The sequence below is a fragment of the Sapajus apella genome, unplaced genomic scaffold, assembly GCF_009761245.1.
Source record: "Sapajus apella isolate SASKATOON/1434 unplaced genomic scaffold, GSC_monkey_1.0 scaffold9, whole genome shotgun sequence".
NCBI lineage: Eukaryota > Metazoa > Chordata > Mammalia > Primates > Cebidae > Sapajus > Sapajus apella.
Window position 1 is genome coordinate 1,053,011 of NW_022436949.1, and position 15,419 is coordinate 1,068,429.

Sequence of the window (15,419 nt, forward strand, 5' to 3'; positions counted from 1 at the left end):
CCAACTCTATTTTATACTTCTGCAGATGAGGAAAATGTAAGGTTTCACTATATTTTTTTTGAGACGCAGTCACCAGGCTGGAATGCAATGGCTTATTTTGGCTCACTGCAACCTCCACCTCTGGGTTCAAGTGATTCTCCTGCCTCAGCCTCCCGAGTAGCTGGGCCTACAGGTGTGCACCACCACACACAGCTAATTTTTGTATTTGTAGTAGAGACGGGGTTTCACCATGTTGGTCAGGGATGGTCTCAATCTCTTGACCTCGTGATTCACCCGCCTTGGCCTCCCAAAGTACTGGGATTACTGGAGAGAGCCACCGCACTGGGCTGGTTTCACTATTTTTAAGGAGACTTCAGTTTTTAAATGATTGCCTTATGGGGGAAAGGCAATAACCACTGTGTTTCTCACTCCGTACAGGTTACTTTCTTCTCTACATATTACTTTCTAACTTCCCCTGCTGACCCACATTTGCTTTCTCATCTTTAGTCTCTGTGGTTTCCCTTCTGTGTTACACTTTGTAGTTTATGTTGGATCTTAAGGAACTCTTAAGGCATGCTGTCATCAGAAGGAATCCCCTAGGACATACTCTATTCATAACCAGATCTCCCATGAACAATTTAGAATGCCAGATCATAACCTGTGCTAGGGAGAATGCGTGAAGAAGTTGATGTTTGCTGGACTGGGACTCCAGGAATCTTTGACCAGCTGCATAACTCATTCAGAGCTTCAAAGGGGACAGATATCTCATGGCTAGTTCAAAAAATCACCATCTCCTGGTGAGTTAGGCTGGATCACTCAGAGAAACAGGACTCCCTTCACCTGGTACTGGTGGGTCTAAAGTATACGTAGGATCCAGTATGCCTCTTGAGGGAGTCTCAAAATATAAGCAAGCGCAAGTCATAGGAAAAGCACATTAAAGAAAATAAGAGCGCTTAGAATGGTCATCCCACTGCCAGAAATAGCGCCTGCCTAAGGGTTGAATTATGTCCCCTAAAAATGAATGTGCTGAAGTCCTAACTCCCAGTACCTATGAATTTGACCTTATTTGGACATAGGGCCATTGCAGATGTTATCAGTTAAGATGAAGTCATTAGAGTGGCCTCTAGTTCAGTGCGACAGATATCCTTATAAAATGCAGAAATGTGGACACAGACAGGCACACAGGGAGAAAGCCATGTGAAAAAAAAAGGCAGAGATGCGGGTGATGCTTTTACAATCCAAGAAACACTAACGACTGTCAGCAAACCACCAGAAGCTAGAGAGAGGCATGGAACAGATTCTTCCTCTCAGCTCTCAGAAGGAACCAACCCTGCCAGGACTTTGATCTTAGACTTCTGGCGTCCAGGACTGTGAGATCGTTAATTTCTGTTGCTTAAGCTACCCAGTTTGTTGAGCTTTGTTACGGCAGCCCTAGAAAACTAACGCAGGTACCCAGGCCAAACCCTTCTCTGAAAGTGGAACAATAAAGACCCCTTGCTCCAGAGTTGTTCTGAAGGATAGAATCAAATACTTAGCACAGTTCATGACACACATTTGAAGCTGAATACATTTGGCTATTGTGATTACAGAAGTATTATACCTGTCATTATATCTGTCTGGATATACTTCACTGTCTCCGATTCTCAACACACTTAGATTGTGACTTTCTGAAGCTGGTTGAAAGCTAACTCCCTCAACTGTGCAGAAAGATTCATAGGTTTACAAATCTAAGTTTTAATTTCAGAGCTGAGTTAAGGAGATCTGAGCCTGCCTTTGTGCCATTGTAGAATGGCAGGAATGTAATGCAGTGTAATACATATCCACTGGGAGATGGCGTGAGAGTCGCCTCCCATAACTTAATCTTTAAAGCTACTTATGGAAGGTTTTTGTTGAAACAGACAGAGTTTCTGCAATTAAATTACCATACATTAAAAAGGTTTCATTATGGTGTGATTCTATTATTAAAATCGGCAGCAAATAGCAGTGTGGGCTGCCTGGTTGCGAGCCTGCATTACTGAGACCAGCGTTCTCTTTAATAGGTGAAGGAATATTAACCTACAGGAAGCTCTAAAATAACCCGTTCGCAAGAATATGCAAATGGTGAGTTGTGCTCCACAACTCAGTGAAAGTGTAGGATATCCACTGAGAAGACTGATCTTCTTAATTTACATGGCAGGCTATTGGCTTCTAGAACCTCCACTCTGTTGAGGGAGGGAGAGAGGCAGAAGCTGGAAGTTCAAAGCCACTGGGATTAGTGAGGCTTTGATGCTGTCCTAACACTGGAAATGATGGCTGGTCTAGACTTGTCATCTCTATAAACCTCCATCAGCCAGCTTCCCTATCTCAAATAAGGCATTCATCTTTCAAAGATGGCTCGTACTCCAGTGAAACTTAGTAGACCCAGACAAATAAAGTGCCTTCTCAGGGTTTTCATAATTCTCACTGTGCAACCCTTTTTATCATTACCAGGAGCTGTTTTTTGTGGTCTTCAAGTTGCCAATTTGAGACCGTCTGGACTTAGAGATGCTTTAATAAACACTAACCCAAATTCGAAGTCTGATTTTCTGAAAGCAGTGGCCTTATTGGACCAAACTGACCTTTCCTTATGTGTTTCTATTTTAAGATTTTTGACTACTACAACCCGCTGGAAAAAACCTTCCAAAACTTTTCAAATCTGGTTTATTTTTCACTAGCTATTTGAAAAAGTAGCTGTTGGGAATAATAACTGAAATAAAATTATATCAGACAAATGGTTGTTTCCAACCAATGTGCCGGAGGAAATAATCAATAGCTCTAGTGTTGGAAAATCAAATATGTTGACATTAATATTACTATTGCTTTTCTCTTCCCACTAACATTTTAGATTGTGCTTCTAAAGCATTTATTGTTCAAGGTTAGCAATCTTATTTCAGATGTGTCTTAATAATTCAGCATTCGTATATCTTATATGCTGCTAATTGTTGTCTCGTGCATACGGTATATAATTTCATTAGAGGTTGTTTATTTGCATATGCATGTATTTTTTTCTCAGTAATAGGAGGTCAGTGTATTTTAATGTATTAATCTGTTTCTGTTTGCATATGTATATTTTTCTTTTCTTACTAATAGGCTGTCACCGCATTTATGTATATTTACATATTTTAGAGTGATGTTTGCTATTAGTTAAAATGTACGCATCTTATTTTCTAAGCATAACTTATTTCATGCATTTAATATATAAAACTTCACTCATGAAACAAACAACCAAAAAGCACTAGCAAATATCCAACTGAATGACTCATGATCCTAGCCCACAACCATCAGCAATACCAGCATCCAATGTGAGATTCTTAGCTGTCCCAGTGCTTACAGGCCTTGGTTGTAGTCATTGCTGTCATGGGCTTGGCATTTTCTTCACTCATGGCAATATTGTCACATATCCTTTTGATGATGCTTGGCACAGCATATGTCAGTGATATGTTCCATATGTAAAAAGGTCCATAGGCTCATATATTTTTGGATCCAGTGGTGAAAGTCTTTCAATTTAAATTAAAAATATGAATTATATTTCAGGCACATCAAATCAGATTATAAAATATGATCTTCTCTCACCCTATGCCTGTCTCCCCACTCCCAGGTTTATTCCTCAGAAGTAACTACTTTCAGTGGTTTCTTTGTAACTTGAGGCAGAAGAACTAATCACAGTGGTATAGGCACCCAGGCAAAAAGAGGAACTCAGCTCTGTAAAGGAGCCAAATAAGTCATTGTGAAGAATTAAGGCTGAGATGCTAATGGCTTCTATTTCTATTAATTCCTCTGGCTATTTCTAGTTCTTAAGTGGTTATCTGTATAACTTTGAATACCATGCATTCACACCTCAAGTCTTTGCTTTACTGATTTTGAATGTGTATCTATTGTCACCCTGTCATCATCGTCCAGAAAGATGAGGAATATAGCTCACTTATGCTTTTCTGTCCCTCTACGCCTAGCGATTATTACTTGTTTGTTATTTTTAGCTCTTCTGACTACCTTTATGATTTCAAATAATAACTTTATAGTCTATTTCTTGATATATATAAACAATGTCTCTTGACTCTTTATTGTGGAAGATAGGAATTTCATTTTTCTTTTCCCAACGTCTAACAGCTCTAGACTATTGCTTTTACATTATATGGTTATATAATGATAACAGTCAACTTCATGAGGTTGTGTTTAGGCGTAGGGTTTTTTTCTTTAAATTCGGTGGGTTGTTTCAAAGTGGACTTTTCATTTCAGCATTTGGAATTTTCTTCTACTTTTATTTTCTAACATTATTTTCTATTTCCCATTTTTTTTGTAGTTTCTTCTTTTGGAACTTTCATTAGATGGATATTGAATATCCTGGAGTAAAGTTTTCATCGTTTTATAATTTTGCTCTGTGTTGTGGGAGATTGCTTCACTTTTTTTTTTTTTTTTGGCCTCCCTTTTATCTTCTATGTCTTCCACTGCATTTTTTTTCATTCTGATGATCAAAGTTTTCATTTTGAGTTCTCTCTGATTTTTATTTTTTAAATAGCATCTTATTCTAATTTATGGCTGGGTTATATTTCAAATCTCTGAGTTTACTACTTGTATTTTAAAAGCTATCTTTTATTTCCTAAATTATCTCTATATCCTCCAGGATAATTTTTCCAGCTTGTGTACTTTTGTCTTTTCCTACAGCATTTGGAGTCCCTTGATTGTTAACATCAGTGCCTTCAATATCAGGTAGCTGGAATGGGCTTTCTCTGGCTGCTCCTCCAAAAGGGGTTTTTCTTCCAAATAGGTGACTGCAAATTCAGTGTGTGTGGCCAGGCATGTCAGCCTCAGCTTTCCCCAGACAGCTTGTTCATCTTCTTCAGAGAGCTCATCGCCTGCTTCCCCAAGGGCCAATGCCACAACTGTTAGTGTCTTTGCACAGAGTCGTGGGAAGACAGGTGTGCTGCACAGACTTTTGCTTCCTCTGCGGTGTTCCACTCCTTCTCAGTACAGATGGTTCAGAGTCGAAGCCTCCTTAAGGCTCTGTGGGGAAGTGTGGCTCCCACTTCCACTGAAGCTTTCTTCTGAGCCTGCCTTTGCTCGGGGTAAACTTCAATATGATTCTGTTTATTCCTATCTTTCGGAAATTCAGCAATGTCTTCTAACTAATGAAGATTGACCACCTGTTCCCCATGCATTCTTGGATTTATTTCTGTTCTGTGCAACATTCATGTCGTTTCATTGGGATTCCTTTTGAGAATATGGGGTAAAGATACATGCTTAGTTGATTCTCAGAAGTTCTCTGTGAGGCACATATGATTTATGACCATCTCGGGCTGTAGCTCTTGGGAACACTGGCTTTTCTACAGTTTATTCCTGCTTCTTTCAGAGGGGAACAGGATGAAAGCCCAGGTCTACTTCCAGGAATATATTAAAAATGAAAAATATACTCTTGTTATAAAAAAAATTGAGTATATACAAAAGTAGAAATGTATGATGCACAGCAAAGTGGTCGTTACCCAGCTTCAACAGGTATCTCATGAGCAACCTTGTTTCCTCTTAATCTTTCCTCACTGAATTACTTTGAAGCTAATCCTAGACCTCACAATGCAACATTGAAATAAAAGCTAGCAATGTGGGCATAAAGTCTCAAGCCCTACTACTGAGGGTATGTTTGCCTCTTGTGTGTCATGTGCCTGCTATCAGGTGAGTGAACTCATGCAGCTGCTGAGGTCTGGGCTGTTCCCCAGGGCCTAGATAGAGTAAGTAATAGCATGGATAGGTGAGGATACATTTTTTCCCTCTCAGCTCTAATGCAGTTTTTCTATGACAGGGGAAGTGATTAAATTAATATTTACAAATACCAAGAAGTAGTTAAGCAGAATATATATAGCTCTAAAAAGATACATATGAAGCTGCTTCTCATACTCTGACAGTAGAACTATTTGACACTCTTCCTTTTTTCCTCTGGGCTTTTAGTACTGCATGCAGGAGGAGGGAGTAGGAAAGAGCCAGGAGTATGCTAGCTCAGTGCTAGCTGAAGTCTTCTAAAACCAGTGTCTTAGGGATTCTTATGAAAAGCTAAGTGTGGACCTGATAGAAAATGTTTCCAAAGGCAGCTGACATCCCCTCACCCTTAGCTTTTGTCTCTGATCTGGAAAGAAAAAATTCTCTCTAGGAATAAAGAGAGAACTTAATGACATGTACAGTGTTAGATGTGTCTCAGTGTGATCTTTTCTTATAGCGTCATAGACCCATCCTGTCTATGTTAATAATTCCTGGCAGATGTCTTTTCAGCTCAGATTTGTTACCCAAATTGCAGGGTTACTTATTGGAAGCACATAAAACAGTACCTAGTACATGATAGGTACTTAGATACTGATCTTGATGGACTAGTAGACATGTTCAAATAGATATTATATTGCAATTTAACATTTAGCCTCAAATCCACCTTTTTGTTCTACGTATTGCTCGCAGCACCCTGTCCTCCTTGGCTGAGTAGGTGCTAGCTGTTGGCTCCTCACTATTCTTCACTTGCCCTGTCTAATTGTCCACCAAGACCTGTGTTGACTGCCACAAACACACTTCTAAATTTCCACATCTGCTACCTTAGTTCTCCTTCCCGAATCAGTTAGCAGCCTCCCAACCAGTGTTTTTGCTCTAGTCTTTTCTCCTACATGCCATCCTGGCATCAAATGTTTCAAAAACCTAGTTCGATTGTCACTCCCCTCTCGTGTGTAGGACCAAAACCCCTCAGTTATTTCCTGTTGCCTGTAGAAGGCAGTCCCAGTGCTGTCGTGTGGCATGCTACGGCAGGCTCTCCACACGGAACGCCCGGTGTACCCTTCCAGGCTTCAGGCTGCGGATTTCAACTTAATCGCTTTGTTTATTTTTCTTTCCTGTTTGTTACTCCCACTGGAAATAAGCTCTATAAGGGCAGAGACACGTTCTTCGACGTCAACTGATGTATCTCTCCACAATGCCTATCACGAGGTTTGAGACATAGGAGCGTTGGATAACAATATGCTGAATAAATGAATGAAAAAGTGTTCTTTACTCCTCTGTCATTCTATGCTGAATCAATTGAAATTACTATTTTCTCAATTACAAAATGATATTTCCTACCCTTTTGTCTTCTGCTCTTCTTTCTCCTTGGAATAATGCCATTCTGTCCACCTCTACTGCTGGGACCAACCTCTAAGTCTATATTCTGCATCCTGCCATCCCTGCACTGGGAGAGTCCTTAGAGTTTATCTGGACAGTCTCAGAACATTTATTGCATCCTGCCTCATATTGTGGCTACTTATTTATTATCTTTTTCTGAGAAATTGTAAGCTCCTAGAGAGTGGGAAATATGTCTCCCATATTTTGGAGGCATGATTCCTATGTTTTTGTGCCTTCCACAATTGTGGTACCCACTAAGGATGCTTGAATCACTCAGACTTGAATTCACTGGTAAATGAGAAGTTGATAACTATAAATATTTCACCCTTTTCTTCTACACTTACTCTCCAAATCCCATATATGTTCTTTACAATGTCAATCATTGACTGACCATTGAGTTTCCTTCTATTTTCTGTACATTATCTATTTATGATGTTGTGGAACTCATCGCGGGCATAGGGATTTGCTGACCCAACACGATGTGTTTTTAGACTCAAACTCCTATAATTGACCCTTGGGTTTCTGTTCACTCATTATTAATCTGGATAGAAATGCTGTGCTGAAACCCAGCTCCATCTCTGAGACAAAACACTGTATGGAGTAGCTTCTGAATTGCATGTCCTTAATTTGAAATTGGATTAGTCTCTCTAATGGGAATTAAGGAGGCAGCTCTGCCGCTTGCTCGCATTATAACCTTGGTCAAATTACTTAACCTCTTTCTGATGCAGCTTCCTCACCTATGAAGTGGAGGTCATAATAGAGCCTAATTTCCATGTTTGTTGTAAGGATTAAATGACTTCATACAAACAAATTAATTACAGTAGTGTCTGGCATGCTGGAAGCAGACAAATAATAAACATTCTCTGCTGTTATTGAGGGAATGCCATTTCAAAGAAGTTTATTTAGGGACTCATTGCATTCTGATCAAGGAGTTTATAATATCCCTGAGTTAGATGTGGTAGAAACCTATGATAATCTCTGTAATCAGCTTTTCTTCGTTCAATAACTTTGGGAAATTCTTTAATTCTTAACGAAGCCTACAAGACCTTTATAGTCTGGCCTGTGTTTATATTCCTGGCCAACCATGCTAATTTTTTCCCTTCCCTTGTAAAGTGCTACAATTTATCTCATCTTCAGGCTTTCATATAAGCAATCCCTTGGTATACATTTACCCAACTTTAGTATCATTTCTCTGGGAATGTCTTTCCTGATAACCACTTTCCTCACTCCTAAAATTAGGTGTATTTCCTATGAATTATTATAGTCAGAGATGATTTTAGAAGTATTTAATCAGTGTAGCATAGGCATAGTCAATATGATCTTACAACAGTTATGGCACTAGAGTGGGGTCTTGGGAGCCCCTGGCATCTTTAGTTGCTGGGTTGAGAGGCCTTCTTGAAGGTACAGAGAGGCTGAGGGAGCTAGGGTGATGAGGAGAAGCCATCTGGGAGCTCAGAGCAGAAGGTACACACCAGGTGGTCCAGGCCTAGTATAATGGATTAACTCCTGAGCCCATGGCAGTTCTACCAGTGGAAGACCAGCCTTGATTGAGACCCTTTATGCTTCCTCTTGCAATGCACTTATTATACTATTCAATAATTCTAATGGTCTATTTCCTTATACATATTTTCCATCAAACTTTGAGTCTTAATATACCGTTTTAAGGATGGTCTTAGGTGTATCCCCCTGAAAGTAGAGTCTGAGTCAAGAACTCATTGCATGTAGATTTTTGGGAATTGATCCCAGGAGACCAGACTAAAGGACTGGGGAGAGTGAGAGGAGAAAGAAGAAACTCCCAGCCAGGGGTATGGTTTCTAAGTTACTGCTATAGGGAATAAGGGTGAATACAACCTCATCTACTTGGCAGTGAGAGAATTCCTCCCAAAATTTTCTTCTCAAGAAGGGGAGGTTGGAGCATTTCCCCCCAGGCTTTCATCCCCCTTGGATTGAGGGTCTCTGTTGAAAGCATTCACTCCTTTGCATTTCTGGATTGTATGTGTGTGTAAATGAAGGAGACTCATCAGGATCAGAAAAAGTCCTGGGTCAGAAAACAGTAAGGCGCCCAGTGCATGCCCGAGGGGGTGCACCTCAGTGCAGTGTGAGTCTACACTTTCACACGACTGTCCACTGAAGCTGCAGTTGACATATGGTAGGAGGAGATTTGACATAGGGCACCAGAAGTATCTTTCACATGATACAGTACCACCAGGAACCCCACTTTTTAAAAAATTTAATGGGTGCCTTACTAAATTCCATGCTTTTCATTTTCTTTTCTAATTCTTAATAACTTCCCTTTCACACACTCAAAGATTTAACAAGCAAATATTGAATATGTAGTACACATGAGATTTTGTTGATGCGTCCTGTGATACAGCAGTGATAAGACCCCAGTTACCGCCTTTCATAGATCTTCCCATCTTTCAGATCCTGACCTAATGCCAGATAAAGGCTTCAAATAATTGCACATTATGTCTAAATCTTGAAATTTTGATTTACTAGAACATTGGGTACAGATGACAGAAACCAGGGGTTCTTATTCTAGCCTTAGACCCTGATATTTCTTACTCCTTCTATACCAATTTTTTTTTTTTTTTTTTTACATCTTAGATGGAAATTGTGTCACCTGTCTTTTCTTACTTTGTGCTAGGTTGGGAGGACAAAGGGGGGTGGTGCCCACATGAGCAACATATTAAATAAGCTCAAACACACCCTCTTTGAAAATGTAAATAAGCAGATGAGTTAAGAAAACAACTGAAATGTATTACAGTATCTAAAATCTCATCTCACTCTCTCGAGTTGTGAGACTTGGAAGGTAAAGCTTATAAAGTGTATGTCAATTTCAAAGTATAAAACAAGAAATACCTATTCAGGTTTATTGTAATGTAAACCAATCCCCTAAACTCGGCCCTTCCCCAAACAGAAGAGAGGGGAGAGGGAGGACTGTTTATTGAACATTTTGTATGTACCAACATGGGCTAGCTACTTCACATGCAGATCTTGTAACCATAATAGGTTTGTCACTCCATGCACACAGCAAGTCAATACACTGAGAAACCAAAGTGCAGCAGAGAAAGAGATTTAATTGTTGGGTCACCAAATGAGGAGATGGGAGGAAACGTCAGATTAATCTCTCCAGAGAGTTTGGGGTTTGGGGTGTTAAGGGTTTTGGAGAGGGCTGAAGTGTGGAGATCATTGATTAGTTGAAGAGTGCAGGGTGGAGTCATGAGACAGGAAGTTGAGGAAGCAGTATTCTCATGCTGAACCCATTTCTCTGTGGGAGTCGTCAAACTGGTGGGTGTCAACTCTTTTACTTGACTTTGGCTCTGGAAAACATCTTAAGCAATCCTTAAACAAAAGCCTTGTGATTCTAACATTAGAAATCCTATCTGTAGGAATAGTGGGGATGCAAATGGTCAATATCTAGTGTTACGATGACTTTTAGCAATGAGAAAGTGGGGCAAAAGTACAGCCTGATTAATGCTTAATTATAATGATATTTCTGTCCAGAACATAGCATGCAATTCTTGTCAACCTTGTGGGGATCGTTTCAATCTCTTGGCAGAGCTATAGGTGATGCAGATTGTCTTTTGTTCCAACCTCCTCTTGTGATGTCCTTGGAAACTCCAGGTGGATATTTTCTCTTTGTCCTTTCTCACCACTCTCACAACAGTGTTCAACAGATTCGATATTTCTCACCTCACTCCTTTCCATTTCCATACCTTCTGCGTTCCTTGCCTTAGTATCTTGCTATGTGTCAGGTTCATGTCTATAAAAAAATACCATTCCCATTAAGGAATTAGTGAAGGATACTGACATGAGGACATTGTATTTTAATTCAAATAGTAATTTCAAGACTGAGATTTTCAGGTAATACAGCATTCAGTTGGAGAGACATTTGGAGGATGAAGTGGGTATTTTGCTCATTCTCAAGTGACACCACATGTAATATCTTTCTACAGGGCTTACCCTACTTATAATGTCAAGCAACCTTTGGCATCGTTTGACTCTATGGGGATGGCAAAGTTTCCATCATCATTATCAATTATCACGTGTCTGACTGCAGTAAAACAATGACCTTTTCAGGTGTTAAGATGGAACATTAGCAAAAGTAAGGAGAGTACAGGGGAGAAAAGGTCAGCTGAAACAAACAACATTTCACTTATGAAAGGAGTAGATATAGTCTCAGTAATAGTAACATGTTTTTCTTCGAACTCTACTATTGGCTCTGAGCTTCTGATCTATGGAGGCAGCCTTTGGTAAAAGGATAATGAATGGTGATTGTGACCTCAAATATTGGCAGAGCTATCTTTATCTCAGATTCATTTCTTTAATTTGCAATAATGTTTTCTCTTTTTAAAAGGCTTCTAAAACTGAAAAATCCATTTCATCTATTATGATGCCTTTGCAATTGTTGTAATGATCATCACTCAAGTGCTTTTTATACATATGTATAGCATAAGTGTCCATCTTTCTTAAAAACCATTGTAAAGAGAGAGAACACCACAAACACCATTCTTGTACTTTTAAATTCTGGTGAAAACATTCTGCTATAAGATGGGTTCATTTTTAACACCTGAATCTATATTTAAGTAATTTGGTTTTGGTTTCAACAATGGTGACAAAGTGCCAGAGGTGTTTAAACCAGAGCAGCTCCATCTTGAATAGGTGCTCAGTAAAATGAGGATAAGACCTGCTGGACTGCATTCCCAGGAGGTTACACATGCTTTTTATTTTTGAGACAGAGTCTTGCTCTGTCACCCAGGCTGGAGTGCAATGATGTGATCACGGCTCACTGCAACCTCCGCTTCCTGGGCTGGTTCAAGCGATTCTCATGCCTCAGCCTCCCGAGTAGCTGGGATTACAGATACTACCACACCTGGCTAAATTTCTGTATTCTTAGTAGAGATGGGATTTTGCCATGTTGGCCAGGCTGGTACGGAACTCCTGACCTCAGGGGATCTGCCTGACTTGGCCCCCCAAAGTGTTGGGATTACAGGTGTGAGCCACCGCATCTGACCAGGCTACATATTCTTAGTCACAGGATGAGCTAGCAGGTTGACACAAGATACAGGTCATAAAGACCCTGCTGATAAAACAGGACATGGCTGGCACCTCACCCACAGGGTGGCATTTCCTTGGGGAATTATGTATGGTCCTGGGTTTAGCTGTAGCTCTTCAGTGTCAAAAACAGTATCTTATTAATGCTTCACAAACGATCATATGTTTGGATGCTAGCAAGTGATGTTGAAGCTCCCAACAATCCTGATGATTAAAATCAGATTATTGAGAGCACAGCAATGAAGAATACATGTTCTAGATGCAAGTTCCCTAGGTTCAAATCCTGGTTTCTCCATTATGGCCTGGGCTAAGTGACTTAGCTCTCCATCCTGTTGTGAGGATTGAATGAGAAAATGAATTTAAAGTGCTTAGAATGTTGACTGGTGTGGAGGAGGCAAGAAATAATAGCTGTTATAATTTACGTTGATAAGTGCAATGTCAAGTGGAATATACATTCAAACTGGCCTGATCAGCTTATCTCGCTTTGTGGGTAAGCTCCATAGGAAGCCAAATTATCAGCAGCTGCCTGGCAATCATGGTGCTGGAAGGAGTTACCTCTATCTCTATGCTTTATAGCACTAGGTTATGACCACATGATGCATTCTGTCAGTTTCATGGATGCATCTGGCAAACAGACTCCAGTAGTTTATGGGCCAGAGTTGCTGTCCTGAGAGATATTCTGCCTCTTTATGGTACTCTGCATGCTTATGTGCTAAACGAGGATAATAAAGAATTACTCTCTCTATGCCTATTTTAGAGGGTAGATCTCAGAGGACAACCTTATTTCTATACTCACAGAGATCTTCTTCCTGTTGTTCTTACCACATACATACCTCCTACGAGATATGTATGTATCTAGACTCAAAGTATATCTGAGTTGAAGAGGGAAGACTGAGACCTCTATTAGCAAACAACCTACACTTGAGAGAATTAATCACTCAACGCGAAGATTTGCAAAACAAAGTCACAATTTCAGAAATACATGGATTTTATTGAATGTAATTACATTTCCACAGTTGCCTATTGAGTTGAAACTTTAGGAATTATCCCCCTTATCAAGTGTCAGTTTTATCGGTTTGGTCAAATTTCTAAATAAATGGATTATACTTAAAGAAAATCATGCCACTACACAAGGCATATCACAATAATCACAATTATCTGGAATTGTCACAATAATCCTGGAAAATTTGACTCTTTTGCCACAATCAAGCCAGTATTTGTGCCCTTCTGGGTTTGTGGTCATAGATCATCTTCTGTGAAGTTGGCTAAATTAGATGCTGGAAACACTTACCAGTGATGTGAACCTGTGGTGAGATTAGAGTTATGCATAGCAGTTTTCACCCATGGCTTAGTCTGTTTAATACTGATATTTTCATGGTCTTGTTAAACACTGTTGAATCATTACAATTAAGCTTGCTTTTGTTTTAGTCTGAAAACATATTCACAATACATTTATTGAACAAAAATTCATATCTACAATTTATAAAGAATGACAAATTATTAAGTAAAAGACAAAACATTTCATTTTTAAAATGAGCAGCAATGTTGAACAGGTGCTTCACCAAAGAAGACATACAAATATTCCCTGAGTGCCCGAAAGGCATGGAATTTGCACTACTCATGAGGGAAGTGCAAATCAAAAGCACAGCAAGCCATCACTATACACCTAGAATAGTTAAAGGCAGATAGTACCAAATGTTGACAAGGGTGCAGATCAACTGAAACTCACACGCCCCAGGTAAGTGCAAACTGGTACAACCATTAGGGAAAACTCTGTATCGGTATATACTGAAGCTAAACATATAATGTTATGACCTAGCAATTTCACTCTTTGGAATATCCAAGAAAAATGAGTACATATTTCTACCAGATATGTACAAGAATGTTCACAGCTGCTAAGCTTGCTCTTTTTGTGAATAAAGTAGATCAAGCTGGGTTTGGACTGCTTTTTCTGTGCTGTTAAAAGTCGATGTTCATAATTGCAAGCGATTTAGCAGTGAAAAATCAGGTGATTCGTTTGTGTGGATCATTGCAGAGCCTATTATTAAGAAGGTTGGATATTCCTATTCTTTATTGTCCCCATTTAACACGGCAAATAGATTTTGTGTATCATTCACTTTCCCTGAATTTTAAGATGAGAGAATATGAAAATAAACTTTTAATTAGCAATCTAGTGAAGAAAATACACTCATATTCCAATATTGCAGTATGTCTCTTCACTTATAAAGCCTTTTAAAAATAATCTCCATCATTTCAACTAGGCAATGAACCTACAGCATGACACTCAAAATTAACTTACAGTTTTCATTAAGTGCAGTCTAGACTGTATCTTTACCCAAACTGAAAGCACAAGCAATTTGATTTGCTGCTTATCCAAAACTTCCTCCTAAAGAGAAAAAGTGAAAGTATGTACAATTGCTTTCAAATCTTAGATGAGGTAAGTACAGTGTTCAATAACTTCATCAAATAATATCTAAATTTTATGGTGTAAATGCCAGGCTTCGCAGGTCAGTGAGCCTTTTCAAATGGTACACAGGCTGCCTGTATCAAATTTGTACAAAAGAATTGATTTTGGTGGTTGGAATAAGGCCATTTTAGTCTTGCTGCAAGCTTTCCAGAAATAATAGTGCTATATTAGGAGATAAATTATACATAGATTACTGTTTTTAAGTATTATTCAGAATGGTAACAACTAGTATAATGGACTTTCTTATTGCAATTCTAAATAGCAAGTGTCAACCTGATTTTTAATGTTCTCCAGCATGCCTCAGCAGCCGTGTGGATTCTAGGGAAAGCTGTGCTGTCTGGCCGACAGAAACATCATGTTTTATTCTCATCTTTTGTTTTCTTCCTTTTAGGTCTGCTGTGCCTCTGTTATTGGCAGGACAGCCAGAGGAGGCAGACAGGACCTTTGATGCCTGGCAAGCTGTACCACTGGGAGGTAGGGAGAAGTGCGTTTTCAAAATGGAAATTCTTGGTGTGTTTTGCTTTTGTGTGAGATATTAATTGGCGGAAAGATTGGTAGGTATGTAATGTGTTATACTCGGCCTTCTATAATGCATCCTGTACCCTGGTGAACTTTTATTTTGGGATCACTTCTCAGCATGGGTACTTCTCCTAATTTTTCAGTTTACCCATTCTGACAGGTCACGAGGGCTTTGTGCAGCATATATAAGCAACAATTCTTTTTTAACAGGGCTTTCCAAAGCTATATGTCTTCAGTGGTTAGAAAGTGAATATCT

The 15,419-nt window shown here is 39.3% G+C and overlaps 1 long non-coding RNA gene across 1 annotated transcript in view; it reads left to right on the plus strand.

The window, feature by feature from the left end:
* Window positions 1-15,033: 15,033 nt before the first annotated feature.
* The window catches only part of LOC116551250, a 504,137-nt gene continuing 503,751 nt past the window's right edge, over window positions 15,034-15,419 (plus strand). The window contains exon 1 of the long non-coding RNA XR_004268798.1: window positions 15,034-15,118. This is a non-coding gene — a long non-coding RNA (uncharacterized LOC116551250). The remainder of the gene's footprint in view (window positions 15,119-15,419) is intronic.